At 36.9% G+C, this 15,757-nt stretch overlaps 1 long non-coding RNA gene across 1 annotated transcript; it reads left to right on the top strand.

Moving 5' to 3' along the window:
- Positions 1 to 467: 467 nt before the first annotated feature.
- On the top strand, positions 468 to 14,770 carry LOC141728924 (uncharacterized). Its single transcript, XR_012580177.1, has 3 exons — positions 468 to 957; positions 13,968 to 14,090; positions 14,592 to 14,770. It is a non-coding gene; the product is annotated as an uncharacterized LOC141728924 (long non-coding RNA).
- The last annotated feature ends 987 nt before the right edge of the window (positions 14,771 to 15,757 follow it).

Below are 15,757 nucleotides of genomic sequence, written 5' to 3'. Positions count from 1 at the left end.
AGTGTAATTGTGTCAAAGTCACTGTCCTGTGCTCTGTGCTGTAGCTAAATTGTCAGCTCAAGCACAGAAATCTGATTAAATCTGTACTGTCAAAATAGTAGCTGAAGGTGAATATTTGAAATGAAAAATGCACACTGTTGTACGCAGGTTTCTTTGTTCCTTAAAGATTGGGAAAAATGTTGTGAAGGAAATAGAATGCTGAAATTTTAGATTTCCACTGGGAACTCTATTACTTGGCAATTGATATGTTTCTCATCTACAAGAAATAATTATGTATTCAGGCCCCTCAGTTAAATTGGCACATTAAGATTTCTGACTTAGTGCCATAATTATAAAGCAGAAATCCTGCAAGGCAGTGGCAGGTCTGCCCTTTGGGGCCCATCCTGTGGGGGTGTTCAAAGACACGGAGGAGACACTTGTGTCTGTGCTGGTGTCAGACAGTGTGTCACTCTCCAGTTGTGGTCTCAGATGCACTGTTTCTTGCAGGGCCTCCTGGAGAAGAGCTGGCACTTGTGCACTGAGTAGGACAGCTTGAACAGTGGCCTCTGGGCAGGCTGAGAAGCTGTCTCACTGATGTCAGCATGTGTACCTGGCACTCGGCTGGAGACAGAGTTAATCACATCAAACACGGAGCAGGAAGATAATGCAGAGACGAGTGCTCCCCATTGGACTGAGGGAGAGGGACACAATAAAGCTTTGCCATTATATATTCATCCCCCAGCAGATGCAATGAAAGCAGGGGAGCAGGTTCACACTGGATGGCTTCTGGCAGAGGAGCTTTCATGTCCTGAAACAACAACGGGTACAGAAGAACCACCCTGCGGAGCCGTAGCTCTGAGGCCCTGTGGCAGGTGCAGCCAAATCCCAGTATCAACAGTATCAACTGCTCTCTCCTCCTCCTCCCCTGGCCTCACACAGCTGCAGAGGCAGACCCTCCTTCTGGCAGCTGCCACCATGGTGAGTAACATAAGCCTGCAAAGGCAGCCTAGGAGATGCAAGGCATGTAAGTATGTCCAATGTCATATTTTTGTGCTGCCTGTCAAGGACAAGGAGGTCAGCTTGAGGAAGGGGTAGGAGTATGGATGAGCAAAGCAGACAGGTGCAGGAGGTAGGAAAAATTTTGTTTCACTGTTTCATGGCTGAAATGCTGCATGCATTCCTAATCACTCATATCACATAAATATGTTCTTGAGAAGAAAAAGAGTCAAGAAGGTCTGTGATAAGATGAAAAAGGAATAATGAATCTGTCTCATACAGGGCAACTGAAAGGCTTAGTCTTCTTTAGCCTGAAGGCTGAGAAGAGATATGGTATCTTTTTATAAGTGCATCACTGGAGAAAACATCAAGGTAGGAGAAGGGCTGAGAATATCTAAATTGGCTGGGAACTTAAACCTATCCAACAAAGCAGTAAGGTTCCTGCTGTGGGAATAATAGGGTAAAAAAACCCTTTGCCTTGTCAGAAATGGGGGCCAACATATATACAATGTCATGCCTTTATTAGAACTCGGCTCTTGAAAACAAGGGAGGCTGTGTAGCTCTCAGTTCATTGCAAAAGATCACTGAAAAAAGGTAAGAGAATACAGATGCATGTTGTTTAGCAACACTGTACTTTCTGCGAGACACCAAATACCCTGAAACTTCTGAAAAACCTCTGGACCTGGCACAGCTAATGACATTGCAATGTTACATAGGTGACAGGTAGCTCTGATAATAACCACAGAAGTTTTGCCTATATGAAGAGAATAGAATTAGATCTATTCTACTCAGTAATAGGGAGAAAGGGGTGTATTTCAATTGTTTAGTCTTTCTTTGGTTATTCAAGTAATTGCCAGTTGCAGAGATTAACATATGAAGCCAGCTGTGCCACAGTGCAGGTTTCTGAGTTGAATAATAAACAGAGGTCACTGCATTTGAGGGATCACACAATACAATTTCCCTGCTCTCTGTATTTGCAGCAATAATTTGGATTGAGGAGTTGTGACAAGAAGATGCTATGTTAATTCTAAGATTTGGCTACTTATGAAATACATCATCACAAAACACAGGAGATATTAGTGTTATTTTTTATTAACATAGGCTTTTTTTTCTTTTTAATTAATGTAGGGAGTGTAATTAATGGAAGCTGACTCAGGAGAGTGAGTTGGGCTTCAGCTGTTTACTAGTGGACTTATGTTTAAATAAACTGTTTTGTGGCCAACATCACCTGAGGGTCAGGTGGAGTTTCAGTGTAGTTGCAAGTAAATAGAGGTTTATGATACCTCACACCAGCTGAGCCTAGGCCCATGCTATTTTGGCATTCAAGGCAGGCAGTTCATACTCACAAGTTAAGACTTTTCTGTATAAAACTTCCGTTAACGCATATTCGTCATACAAATCCTGCTAATGCCTCTCGATCCACCTGTGTGTTTTTGACGAAGGATGGGCTGTGCTGCCAGGTTAGGATGTAGCTGTTTTGTGTCCTTAAAGCACATCAAATCCTCTAGTCTTTACTCCTTTCAGTTCGATAACAACTGCATCTAAGTAAACTGAAGGATTTGAATAGATTTATTTTCCTTCTAATTTCCTTCCATTCACGCACTCAGATCATTATACTGGGATGTCAGACTAGGGTTCATCAAAAACCATACACAAATGTTCGTGCATATTTTGCTATGCTTTTAGATTCAAAGTTCAATATTTTTCTTATCTTAATAAAGTAGAGTCCATGCTTTATTTCTTCATTTTATATACTTCGGCAATATCAATCTTGATGTTTTCTTCATCAATTCAGGGTCCTTTCCTTTCAATGACAAATTTTTCTTCAGATACCCCTTCATATTCAGGATACTGTAATTCCAATTATTCTCAGGAGATGCAGAATCTCTTTTCATTCCGGTGGTGACCCAGATACTACACTTCCATTGTCCTCTTCAGTCTGTCTCTCTAAGTGTCCTGACACATCCCAGCACATTTGACAGCAATTTTCTGGCATATGCTTAGGTAGTCAATCTCACTAAAAAGCTCTTCTTGTAGACCACAGAATTTCTAATGAAATTCCTTCATGTAGGAGAGGTTTTAAGACAGTAGAGAAGAAAGGGTGTGGCTTTCTTCCCTATGCATTTTAAAGGTTCCATGGAGAGACCACTCGAAATTGATGAGACAAAGACCTGAGATCTGCGTTCACTTGAAATGGTAACTCATGGCCCTGCTAAAGCCACTGGTGCCCCTCATCCCAGGTGATGCAGCTGCAACCTACAATTATTTATCTTCCTTTGCTTGCCACTGTAATACAGGCGCATTTTGGAAGAGATGGATCCCAAACATCACTGGAGGAGGAAGGAGGATATATTCTCACAGGCTTTTTCTGGCTTGCCAGAAGTATGGCACAGTAGTGAGAAGTAAAACTGATCTATCTTACCAGCATTTTATTAGTATAGCTCCTAGAGCATCTTGACGCAGATGAAAGCTCAGCATTCATCATTTAAAGTGTCATTTGGCTTTCTAAATACAGGAGGATGTTGTGGTTATTGCAAGTAGTGAGGTGTTGGCTAAAGGATTTTAATCGTGCCTATTATAACAGAGAAAAAACAGTGAGCCCTTTTTATCATGCATAGAAGCAAGTGGAGTGCTTGATAGTTTCCAGGTTAGATTCAAGTGTTGGGGAAAAAAAGATGTAGTGAAAAATGCTCATGCTGAAATATACAAAGTCCAAAATTTTCTATCTTATATTCAGTTGCTATAACTTCTTTTAATGAGAATCTCTGAGACATGAGAATATGTCAGGAGACTTCAATCTTGCACTTAATAAGACAGCTGATGAAAGCACCTCCCAAAAATTTCTGGAACTAATCTTAACTCTCAAACAAGTCACTCTTTACATTTTTCGGTACACTGTTTGCAATACAGATATTTTCATTTTAAAACTATAATCAGCTAAATCGTGAAGGGAATTGATTTATAAAAAAGGCAAAAAGTATAAAAAGTTATCTGCTTCCTAACTCATCAGCTTAATATGTTCAATAAGTCAGAAGTCCTTGTGTGAATTCAGAAAGCAGAAAAGAATACATTTCTGTTAATGGTTTGCACAGGACACATTTTTCCATGGAAGTACCAGCAAGGTGATTACCTCCTGTAGTTTCATGTCTCATTTACCAAGGCCTTGGAAATAAATTCAGAGAAAGGTGTTTTCTGCCACTCCATTAATAAGAATAACAAATGCTGTTGTCTAGCACAGTCCTTATATTTGCCCATATGTAAAATGCTTAAAGTGCTCTGTCAAGCTTTTGGTTTTTGCTGAAGTGTGGCCTAAGCAGGGAGTAAAGAACTGCAGGACATAAGATGTATAGAATAATGTGAAGGACAGAGATGGCAAGTTCTGTTTTATATCTGTTGTGAATCCCTGACTTTTTTTCAGGTCTTCAGATGACACATTTTGCATCTCTACAAGTACCTTGTTATGGATTAACAGCAAGTTACATCTTCTGAGGATCTGCATAATGTGCACATCCAGCATGCCTCAAGTAAAAAAAAAAAAGTTATTTTCAGTAGGCTTCAGGGACCTTTATGCAATTTTTTCATTGAGACGACTGTGACCTGTTCCTTGGTTGTGTACAGAGAGTAGCAACTATTGTAAATTACATGGGTTGGGTCCAAATTATGTTGAATAACTCAATTTTTTTTTAGTTGGTTAATCTACAAGATAATCAGACAGCTTTATTTTAAAGAAATAAAAACATTTTACTAGGGGAAGGCCATTTCAAAGCTGGGGTGTTGCAAACATTTTGAGTTTGGAAGAGAAACTAGAAATAGGTTTTAAAACAGACCTCTGAAACTCACTTTCCAAAAGATTAAGCAAATTTTGATGGGGATTGATAACCACTTATCTATTTTAAATACAATTATTCAAGATGCAAAAGAGATTCTTCTTTTACAGCTATGTAAAATATAACAATTGCAGACAGTATTAAACCTGCAGTCAATTTGAATTTTAGTATCATCTCTGATGTATATATTGACAGCTGCAGAGTACTTACAGAAATACAATATACAAGAACTCTTGAATGACTTGATGTGCAGAGTAATCAAAATGACTGACCCGATATACAAGATATATCAGCTTTTCTTAACTGGTTCCACCCATCTTAAATGTATATGTTTTAATATCAGATACTTCATAAGCCTAATTTTAGAACTGGGCTCCATTTAAATGACTATGGAGGCTCTTAAAGAAATATGCATTTTTAGAAAGTTGTGATTGTGTTGAACTCAGAAGTAAGGCCAAAGTTCCATCTCAAGAAAAAAAAAAAAAAAAAGATACAGTAGAAAGAAAAAGAAAGGAAAGAAAGGGGCGGTATTTAATAAAAGTTATAGGTACAATTCCTATACAATAATATTGTTTTTTTCTTCCTTTGTTATAAAATCTGCTGAGTTGAACCATGGAATTATATAGTTAAGAATATAATTTTTCTGCCAGTACTCAAACATATTAGACTTTGGTGATCTTGTTATTACTTTGTTTCAGCCAAGTGGAAACAAGAAAATTTAGAAACAAAATGCAAAACTTTCACAACAGGATAGGAGATCTGCTGAACTCAGTCCTTGTTTCCTAGAGGGCAATATGTGTAGCTAAAATAGAGAGAATGGCTAAGGATGCAGTCATTCTAAGATATGGTAACATCTCTCTAGGATTATTGATGTTATTTATTGAACAATTAACAAACTGAATGAAAATACAATAATGTTAATTTCATGAAGTAAAGCAATTTCATTTAGCTATTGGAGCAAAGAGTGAAAGAATTACTCCATGTAATAGGAATACCTGTAGATATATGATATAACTTGTAAATTACAAAATTCAATTTTTACTCTAAATCAGACAAAATAGAAATGTTTGTTTCTGATATTTACTATAGTATACAGATACATCTGGGGAGCAGGAAGCAAAATCTGTCTCATATTTTTTCACTAAAAAGGATAAACCAATACATTCTACACTGGTTTTCAGAGTACTTTATAATTCTCATCATGTCTCCTTAATTAGTACTGTTTTTCAGCCAATTCCACTGTTTATTGTAATGGCAAACAGCCAATTATAATTGAACAGTCCTAAATTTTATTAATTACATAGTCATCACTTTATTCACACATCCCCAGGTTTCTCCATACCCATATGCTCCCTTTCCCCTATCATGACTAGCTTATCTCTTCAGACAAAATTAACAAAACATCAATAGTAAATTAATTAGGTTATTTACTTTTACTATTATTTACGTGAGATGTGAAAAGATTCCAAATTTCATTAAGGAGAATAAGCAATTACAGGATATTCCACTTGGATACCTTTAACAGGCTTAAAGAAATCCACAAAGAACTATTATTTTGATAACTCTAATGATGTCAAGTCTACTGAAACAAATGCATATTCGTGATTTTCTAACCAATATATTTATTCCATTATGAACAATCTAATATAAAAATCTGATTATTGGAATCTTTCTTTTCGCTGTTAATCATGCAGCCCTTGAAATAGCACAGTGATGAAATTAACTCCTTCCACTGATACTAAAAGCTGCCTTTGTACTTCTTTGATCCTAATTCAAAATGTGGTGTTTATATTTATATTACTACTGTAGAAGAACTGGAGCCAGCGTGGGTGAATGTTATGGAAGAATATTCACCAAAAAACTGTGTTCAACAAAAATAAGGAAAAAAACCCCAAACCACAATCAAAATCTCTTTGGTGATGTTAGGAGCCTTTTTATTGTATTCTCTAGAATCAGCTGTCTCTACTGAAAATGCCAGTGGAAGCAAAGTTGTATATAATCACTGAAGTAGGCTCCTGCATAAAAATTTGTTAATATGTAGCTCACATCACAACTTTAGAACACTTTTAAGTCCATTTCTTGTGACTGCAAGATTTTCTTCATAAATGCACATGGCTAACCACATCTCGGAATCTCTGCTGGTCACAGTCACCCGAGGTACGTACAAGTCTCTTTTCCCAACCTGGCAGTCGAAGAAGGAGTCAGGATTCCTTGGCTGTGGTTTTCAAGGTAGTTTATTACTTCTTATCTATAACATTCTTTCCCTGGCCTGCCAAGGTCCGTTCAGCAGGTCAGTCAGAGGCACACTGACCGCCCTCAGAGGTGGTGTTGTCTTTTATACTGAAAGTTATGCGTACATTATTTGCAATAATTTCCCAATACCTATCACCTATGTTAGACAGTGTGTTCCTACCTTAAACCAGTACAAAAGTGCCAGCATCACCCAGAAGACGGAGACTAGGAAGAAGGAGAAAGGACAAAACACACCCAAATTCCCCCATCTTGGGACCCCGAACCCCCATTCAAAAACCCAAAAAATCTACTTTTTACCCTGTGACAAACTATTATTCTAATTAAACTCTCTTGACTTGCAGTTCTTCATATAAAGGTGGTAATTTGCTCTGTGGGTCAAAATCAAAGTCACAGGTGTCCTGGGCTCTGTGCCAAGGTCTCTGAGCCCCCTGGCAGGGGCCCGAGCCATCCAGGACAGCCAGAGAGATGTCCTGGGTTCTGACAAACACATATGGAAGGTTACACAAATGCTTGGGAGCTTTTCTGCATCAGGTACGAGACATTTGTGCTACACAGGGTTAAGAGAGTGCTGTGGAAGGTTGTTCCTCCCCAGCTAGGAGGATCCTGTAGTACAAGCCATTAAGTAACACTTCGAACCACATCATATCTTTTCCATCAATGTTGAGATAAATTTTACTGCTATTTCTTTGCAAATGTCACAGAATAAGAGAGTCCATGCTCTTATAGAATTAATAATTCCTTACAGGTAGTTTAGAGATTATGAGAAAAGTCACACAAAACAAAGCATATAAATCACCCATTCTGATAGTGGGATGACTGATGTTTAACGCAGAGTCTAAAAGAAAAAGTGCACAGAACATGACTTGGTGTTAGTAGAAGGCACATTTTTCCATGGCATCCTGAAAGAACAATAACTGCCAATAATCACACACCACATACTTAATAAAAATATTTCAAATATACAAAATGGTTCTTGAAACATTCTTCTAAATGCAACAAAATGAAAACTTTTAAATGACGACAAAGATAGCTCAACATTGTATTTATGCGTTTATTTGTGTTCTTGTCTTTCCAGTACTGACCTCGTGTACAGAGCAATAATAGGAACCAAAAAATGTTGGCAACGTTGAGAACAGTTTCAGTTCCACAGTGCATGCGCAGTGCAAATTGAACAATGCAGATTAATATAAACCAGTTTAAGTATTTACATACGATGACTATGTGCCAAATGATTCAATAATCTGTTTTACTTACTGGAAAGAAAAGGAGTAATGAAAAAATGCTGCTTTCATTATGTCTTTTGACAGCGACTAATGCATTATTTTCTTTCATGTAATTTCAATAATGTTTTTTCCTTTAATTTAGGAAGCTAAAGAATGCCCACAGATTATATATGAGCAAAAAGCCACATGTCTGGTGTGGGAATAGATGCAAAATAGTGTCTTCTTATGTTCTTATGTGTGTCTGACTTGCTTGTTTGAATATGACTTTTCCATACTGGAGGATTCAGTTATCAGTGGAAACTGGAGTCTATTATTTTTTTTTGCCCTAGGAAGTGGGAAATGAAGGGTGACTCTACACAAGACCTAGTATCTCTCTTTCCTCAGCTCTATCCTCAGAGAATATACCCTCAAGGGAGAATGCTCACAGTCACTGTCATTCAGTCCAGAGTTGAATGAAAGCTTGAAAAAAGCTTTGGGAAAACCCATTTGCAGTAAAAGAACCTCCAGGTTAAGGTGCACTTCCTATCTCTGGTCACTTTTTGAACCTCCGGAGATCTTCCCAGGGGCACAGCTCTGGGAAGTATGGATCCCTTCTAAAGAAACTGTGAAGTGTCAGATATCACCAGGTACAGGCTTTGTGTCTGTCTGCACTGAACAAAGGCATATCTTGTGTGGTTTACTCAGGACCAGAAGCACTGTCAAGCTGCACCACCACTGGAGTTGTTAGAAATGCAGCACGTAACAGCAGCCCAGTCCCAGGACAGGGCCAGGACAGCAGCACCCAGCAGCAGGGCGTGAGCAGGGGCAGTGCTGGCTTGCTCCCACCTAAACTGTGCCAGAGGCCAGGTTAACAATGCAGCATTGTGGGCTGGCTCATGCTGGCACTCAAACCTCAGCTCCATCTCTCTGGTGAGTTTATTACTGCAGACAAAGGCGTAGTGTTTAATAGCCCACAAGTAGATTTATCTTCCTGGTATTTCTCTGAATGTGCTTTCAACAAATATAAATTTGTTAACTTCCAGGATTGATGGGAGTTTTACAGCCAATTTCAGTGAGAAAAAAGCCAAACTGATGCCAATTGTCTTCAAATCCCACCATTCATCTTCCTGAAGAGTTAAGAAACTCAAGGTCTGTACTTAAGATGTTTAGAAAGCCTTTTAATATACATGTGAAAGGAAGAAACAATACCTTGTAATGCAGTATCAGCCAATAACTCAATACTCATATATATGATAAGCTGAATAAAAAAAAATCCCAACTGTTGCTATGAAAAGGCGATGTAAACATGTATAGATTTTCACATATCTATGATAGATTTTTACTAATTATAGAAGACATCACTATGTTAATTTGTCACATGCCATTGGCAGATTGATGTTTTGTGGGAAAATGTTGCAATTCTTACAGCACTTGATATTTTACGGATAATTATATAAACATTTAGCAGATTGGGATAGATTTTAAAGCATTTTGCTATATCATTTACCATATTTTACACTAAATTAATATTATATAAAATTTAAATGATGCCAGCTGCAATCTGAAATCTGTTCAATAATTACACAAATATTATCTATTGATTATTTAAGCAAAGCATACAAAATGTAATTTCATGAATTAGTACCATGGATTTAATTATTCTTTTATGTTTTACCCCATCAACAACATGACAGTAAAAGTGTTAGTTTTTAAAAATGGGAGACTACCTTTGTTGTGATAGCTGCCAAATTAGTGTAATGGTAAAAGAATGCACTTCAAAATGTGCTCAAATATATGAACAGTGTCAGCAAAATAAATAGTATAACTAGCGTATCTTTGTGCTGAAGTTAATTTGATGACAATGTTTTGCTTGATCTCAGCCTACAGATCAACAATTTAAATTGGTTGCATCATAAAACTCAAAGGTCCAGTGTCTTGACACTAGCTGAAAAAGGTGTGCTTGAAGAAAACTCTTTCAAGTAGTTATAAGCATCCAAAATAGTCTCCTAACTTCTACCAGTCCACGGACAGGACAATTTCTCAACAAGAGATGGTGTCTTTGCAACAAATTATTACTGATTTTTTTTTTTACTTCCTTGACTTAGCTGGTAATTTGTGGAACTTGCATGAACTTTTACCTTTGACTCATAGAAGAAAAGTAGGAGAATGATATCTCCTTTACAGTCTTAAAAACACCATAATGTTGAAGATATTAATCAATTTATAAAAATGTTGGGGGTCATGTTTTATTAAAAATGTTATATCAAAAGATAGTAAGAACTAAATTATACTGCAAGAGATATCATACCACTTCTGCTGTCATTATTTAGCAGTACTCTTTTTACCTGTCCCTCTGGTTTTCCTACTCTTCTTAGCTCAATAACACACTTGTTGCATAACTGATTAAATCAAATCAACTCCAAATTAATTTCAAAAATATTCTTAGTACCTTTTCCTATCTTTCTTCTGGGCAATCAAAAGTTACTCACTCTATGACTTCTGGTTATGTTGATAATAAATTGTAAACTTCACCTAGTATAAGATGGAGATATAAGCCATATATTAGACTAACCAGTAGTTTTCTAGCTAAGATCTTACTAATACTGCAAAGTGCTGCATATCTTGCAACACAGTTTTAAGAAACTTGGAAAATAAGGAGGTTTCATAGAAATGTTTTTAAAATTGACAGCTTCAGGAAAAAATAGGCAATAAATTTTGTGTGTCAGTCAAAACTCTGCACTAGAGTATTTGAAAATAATCCTGGATTTAGTGGTTCAGAAACATGGGGTGAGATCAGCTTATATTTTTATTCCCCATGATTCTATCCAGAAAACAATGGTGTGAGTGGGTTGGTAAAACAAATTGGGGGATTTATGTATATATATATATATTTTTCTTTATATATATATATATATATATATATATATATATATATATATATATATATATATATATATATAATGGATTATTATCCTTTATAGTAAGCTCTTATCAATCCAAACTGTGAAAAAGTCACATCTGGAAAATGCTGAACTTGATGTTTCTGAGCAGTTCACTTTATATGATCTAATTTAATGTATTGTCCTGTAGATCAACGTATGTGTTTTGGTAAGCATATTATAGTCCTAAAATTCTGCTTTAGAGCAGTGCATTCGCTCTAGTTATTGCAGTGGAAACTCACTTGCCAGGTTATTATGAAGCTAGTCAGAGATGAACTTGAAGTACTCCCCCATGCTTCATGTAAGGGCAGGACACACACTGAGGTTACTCTGTGGAACTGAGCCTAAAACAATTGAGAGACCCAAAGAATTGCCCCTTAAAGAATTATTATTTTTCTTATTAACACCCAAAGCTAAAGGTATCCTCACTTTCCCCTTGCTTTGGAAAAAAGTCCAGGAAAACTTTAGGCCCCTTGGTACTTCACAGCAACACATTTAATAATCACAGATCCCTGTTGCTTTATTCGGGATTTGTTCTAGGGTTTCATTTAGGGTGCATTGCCCCTGTCTCTTTTTGTCCTAGTTCACTGACATGCCAAGATTTGTCACTGGTTAGATGAAGGAACATGGCTGGCTCTGTTTCTTCCAGCAGGTCCATGCATTTTCTAGTCTCTGACCTTGTTCATTAATTTCTTCTATTGTGGAATATATCAAATTCTTTCCATTCCTTGTTATAATAGAGACTATATGCATTTTCATAAAACCTTCAGCCAGTATCTCAGTGAAATATAAAGCAGTGGGAAGACATGGATGATGTATGTATATATTACAGTGATACAACCCAAAGATACATTGACAATGGGGTGCTATTTTCATATTAGCCATTTTCTCAGAACATTGTCTGAGCAATGGTTATAGCAAAAGCAGAATGTGTTCAGAGAGGGATAACAAAGGGGAGAAACACAAAGAAATTCCTTCATACTGCAGACATGAACAGATCAGGTTTGTTCTGTATAGAGGCACCATCCTCCGTCCATTCCTAGGAAGTAATGCCGTAAGGCTGAATTAAAACCCATAAATTTACTGAGGTGATTACAGGAGAGATATTTTTTTTTGTTGTTTGTTTGTTTTATTTAGAATATGCTTAGGTCCCATTTACAAGGATTTTTCCACAACCAGAGTGTTCAAACCTGAAGTTTTTCCCATGATCCTATAACCCAGGAAAGTTAAAAATAAGGAAGTATCATAAGTGTAATTTTAAAATCATAAAGAACAGGAGCACTAGAATACTAAATGTATCTTTGTAAAAAGAAAAAATGAAACATAGCCAACTGAGATTCCCCTCAACCTTTTTTGTAATGCATGGAACAGGCCTAAAAGCAAAAGCTATTCAAAAACACAAATAAAATTCCTTTCACAAAAATAACTTTAACTCACAGGACTTATGGCCATTTCAACTCATGGTATGTAAAGGGTTGATTAGATTCACAAAATAATTAGCCACAGAGCAAAAGAGCATCTAAGGCTACAATGTATCTTAAAATAAATGAGTGTGTATTCAGTTACTTAAATAGGCAGCTAGTTATCTGTGTTTCAGGGCAGCATCTCAATATTAAGATTCAGAATGCAATTTGGCCTACAGGTAAGCACATACATGGTAAATGCTGAAAGAGAAATCTTATTTTATTATTTAGATGTATGGATTCAGCATACTGACATTTACTCTTTTTGTATGGTATGAGAGGAGCAGATGCCCTAAGTAGAATGATCACTAATGGCAAAAAGGAATAGATTTGGATCATGAACTGTTGATAAGATAAAGTCCTGAATAAGCAATTTCAGATCCATACAACATGGAGTTATCATTGGCTTCAAACAGAGGATAACCATGTTGTTCAATCAGGCTAATTAGCTGTGCAGAAAAATGTCCAGGCTAATTAACTTTGGCAGAGTACTGTTAGAATAAGACTACACTGCTCTGGGAGCTTAGTTACTATGTCTGTGCTAAGCAGACACAAGGTCTGCTTAATATTTATGATTCATTAGTTTTTTTATACTATCTGGTTGCCAGGAGCTTGTATTTTCAGGGAATTAGTTTCACTGCTCTAAGTGTTTGTACTATGGTGTGCAGTATCCAGAGGCTCCATTTACACATGACAGCCTGATCTTCTCGACACCAGGACCTCCAAAGCATGGTCTGACCAAGCCAACCAATTCTGAAAGATCCACAAAGGACAATGCCTAAAATCAGTTTGCTATCTACTTAGAGCTACATCAACCTGAACAATTTGTAAAAGAGACTGAATCTTCATCCCCAATCTTTTGGGGAGCCAGTACAATTTAAAAAAGCTTTAAGTGTCCTGCCTAGATTTCAGACCTTTCCACTTGGAAATTGAACTTCTTTCCAACTTTCAGCACTCCTTCATTCTTGGAATATATTGCTGTAGTTATGGGCCACAAGTAATCCTTCAGAACAACTATTATACTATGTAACATAGCACAATTCGATATGAATATTCTTTTTCTTTCTCTAGCTGTTATGTGGTGTAGATAATGGGTAGTTTTGTCACTGCCAGATGAGCAGTATCCTCTCTAGAAGATCTCTTTCTGCTCTCAGAAATCCATTCCTTGAATTACTTTCTTCTTGTGGTGTGAACTCTAGTAAAACTGAAATGTCAAATGCTGGCAAGGAGAGATGATATTTTATCAGGCACTTACATCACAGTGACTGAGTAAACCTGAATCAAGTATATTTTTCTTTTTTCTTGCAGATTGTTGGCAACTTGCTATTAAGAAAGGCTAAAGATGAATCATAATTGTTGAACAGACCTTAAAACTACCCACAATGAGGACAGCAACAGACTGGTAGACAAGAACTGGAAAAGACCTATATGGTATGCAGGTCAGCCTTCTGTTAATGCACAGCTGGTCTCTACATTTTATGGGTTAGAGAGGTAAAATTTCAAGGGGATATAATGATTTTCCTTGCATTTGTAAGAACAACAGAAGTACTGCATTTATTTGCTAGGTCTCTGACTAGGCTAACTGTAAGCTTCAGTGCACAGATCTGCTTTTATTTAAGGCAAGCTCTACCAAGAATACCACCAATGCTACATAGAGCTCCACAGAGCTCCATAGAAATGTTAAGACAAAGGACGTTATTGCTTGAAAGGGAGAAAATAAGTTCTTGATATCATTATTGTTTTCAAGGAAATGAAAGATATGTGCAGCACTGTGTCCATGTTCCCTTTGTCCATGTTCCCTTCATCTGTGTTCCCATTATAAGCTGCATAGTGTAGGCATATGAATAACACTATTATGAGATCTCATAACCATGATTATTGTTCAGAATTGCCAAAGATTCCTGATGTCTTTGTTCTCTTGATTATAAGCAGGAGCTGCTCAGCCTTGGAGGTTCATGGCTATTGGAATCTGCAATACAAACCCAGGAAACAGACCTCACATCAAGGATAATCAAAGCATTTCTTAGTGATCTCTGTGACACCAGGAGGTGGTGAGCTGGTAACAAGAAAAAATCTTATTGTTTTTAAAATTTTCTGAATTACAAATTAAATCCTGCTATTTTAATGACATTTTAATTCAATAATCTCCAAGACAATGTACTGGGACACTGAGAACATAGATTAGAGCAAGGGAATGAGAATGATTTTCTTGGAAGTCAGGAATTCATAAAAGAGCTTAGACACCTCAACAGGGTCACTTTGTATATTTTCATGGGGGGAAAGACTAATAAAACCTTTCTATTTAAATAAAGGGAAGATGAAGAAGAATTTAGGCAAATATCATCTGATCAAACTGAACTCATCCAGAAGCCAGGGATGAAGCCTAAACTCGTCAGCTTGGTCAGAAGTGGAAACAGGGAGAAAAAAATTGAGTATAATGACTTATTGGAAGCTTTCAGGCACTGAAGAGAGAAGCAGCGAATTAATGTACATAGGGATTTATACACTAAGATCACCTGTTCTCTGCTGCCTTCTCTACCTTGTGATGATGCCAAATACACAGACTCTCTACAGACATTCAAGTCCTTTTCAAAGTGTTGTGTGAGATGTATCAGAATCACTGGTTTTGGAGTTGCCAGAGGAAACAGTCTGTCACTGAACTTTAAATTTCTAATTTAGCATAAATGTAGAGAGAGAAAATATCACCAAGGCCATGTCTAAAAAGGATTTTGTGGTATTCCAAAAGTACCTGGTATTACAGCTTCATTCTTGGGTGAAATACAGTGCTTTTGGAAAAGCTCAAGCTGGATCACATGACTGTTCTTTCTATCCTTAAATGCTGGCTAAAATTTAAGAGGCAGAACAGCTCCATTCTTAGAGCTACTAAACACATTTTATGCAATGGAATTTTGCTGATTTGGTAGTCTGAGAGATCAATTTGATGCATTTTTGGAATGATAGATATAGAAAATGTTAGGCTGCAATCTTTTGAAATTATTAGCCATTGCCATTAATTTTAAGGGTAAACATTTCAACAGGTTGGGCAGGGAATATGCACTTCTGGGTTTGTCTCTTTGACACATACAGAGCAAGAAATT

The sequence above is a fragment of the Zonotrichia albicollis genome, chromosome 4, assembly GCF_047830755.1.
Source record: "Zonotrichia albicollis isolate bZonAlb1 chromosome 4, bZonAlb1.hap1, whole genome shotgun sequence".
Taxonomy (NCBI): domain Eukaryota; kingdom Metazoa; phylum Chordata; class Aves; order Passeriformes; family Passerellidae; genus Zonotrichia; species Zonotrichia albicollis.
The sequence above is the reverse complement of the archived record's forward strand: the minus strand, read 5'-3'. Positions and strand labels throughout refer to the sequence as shown.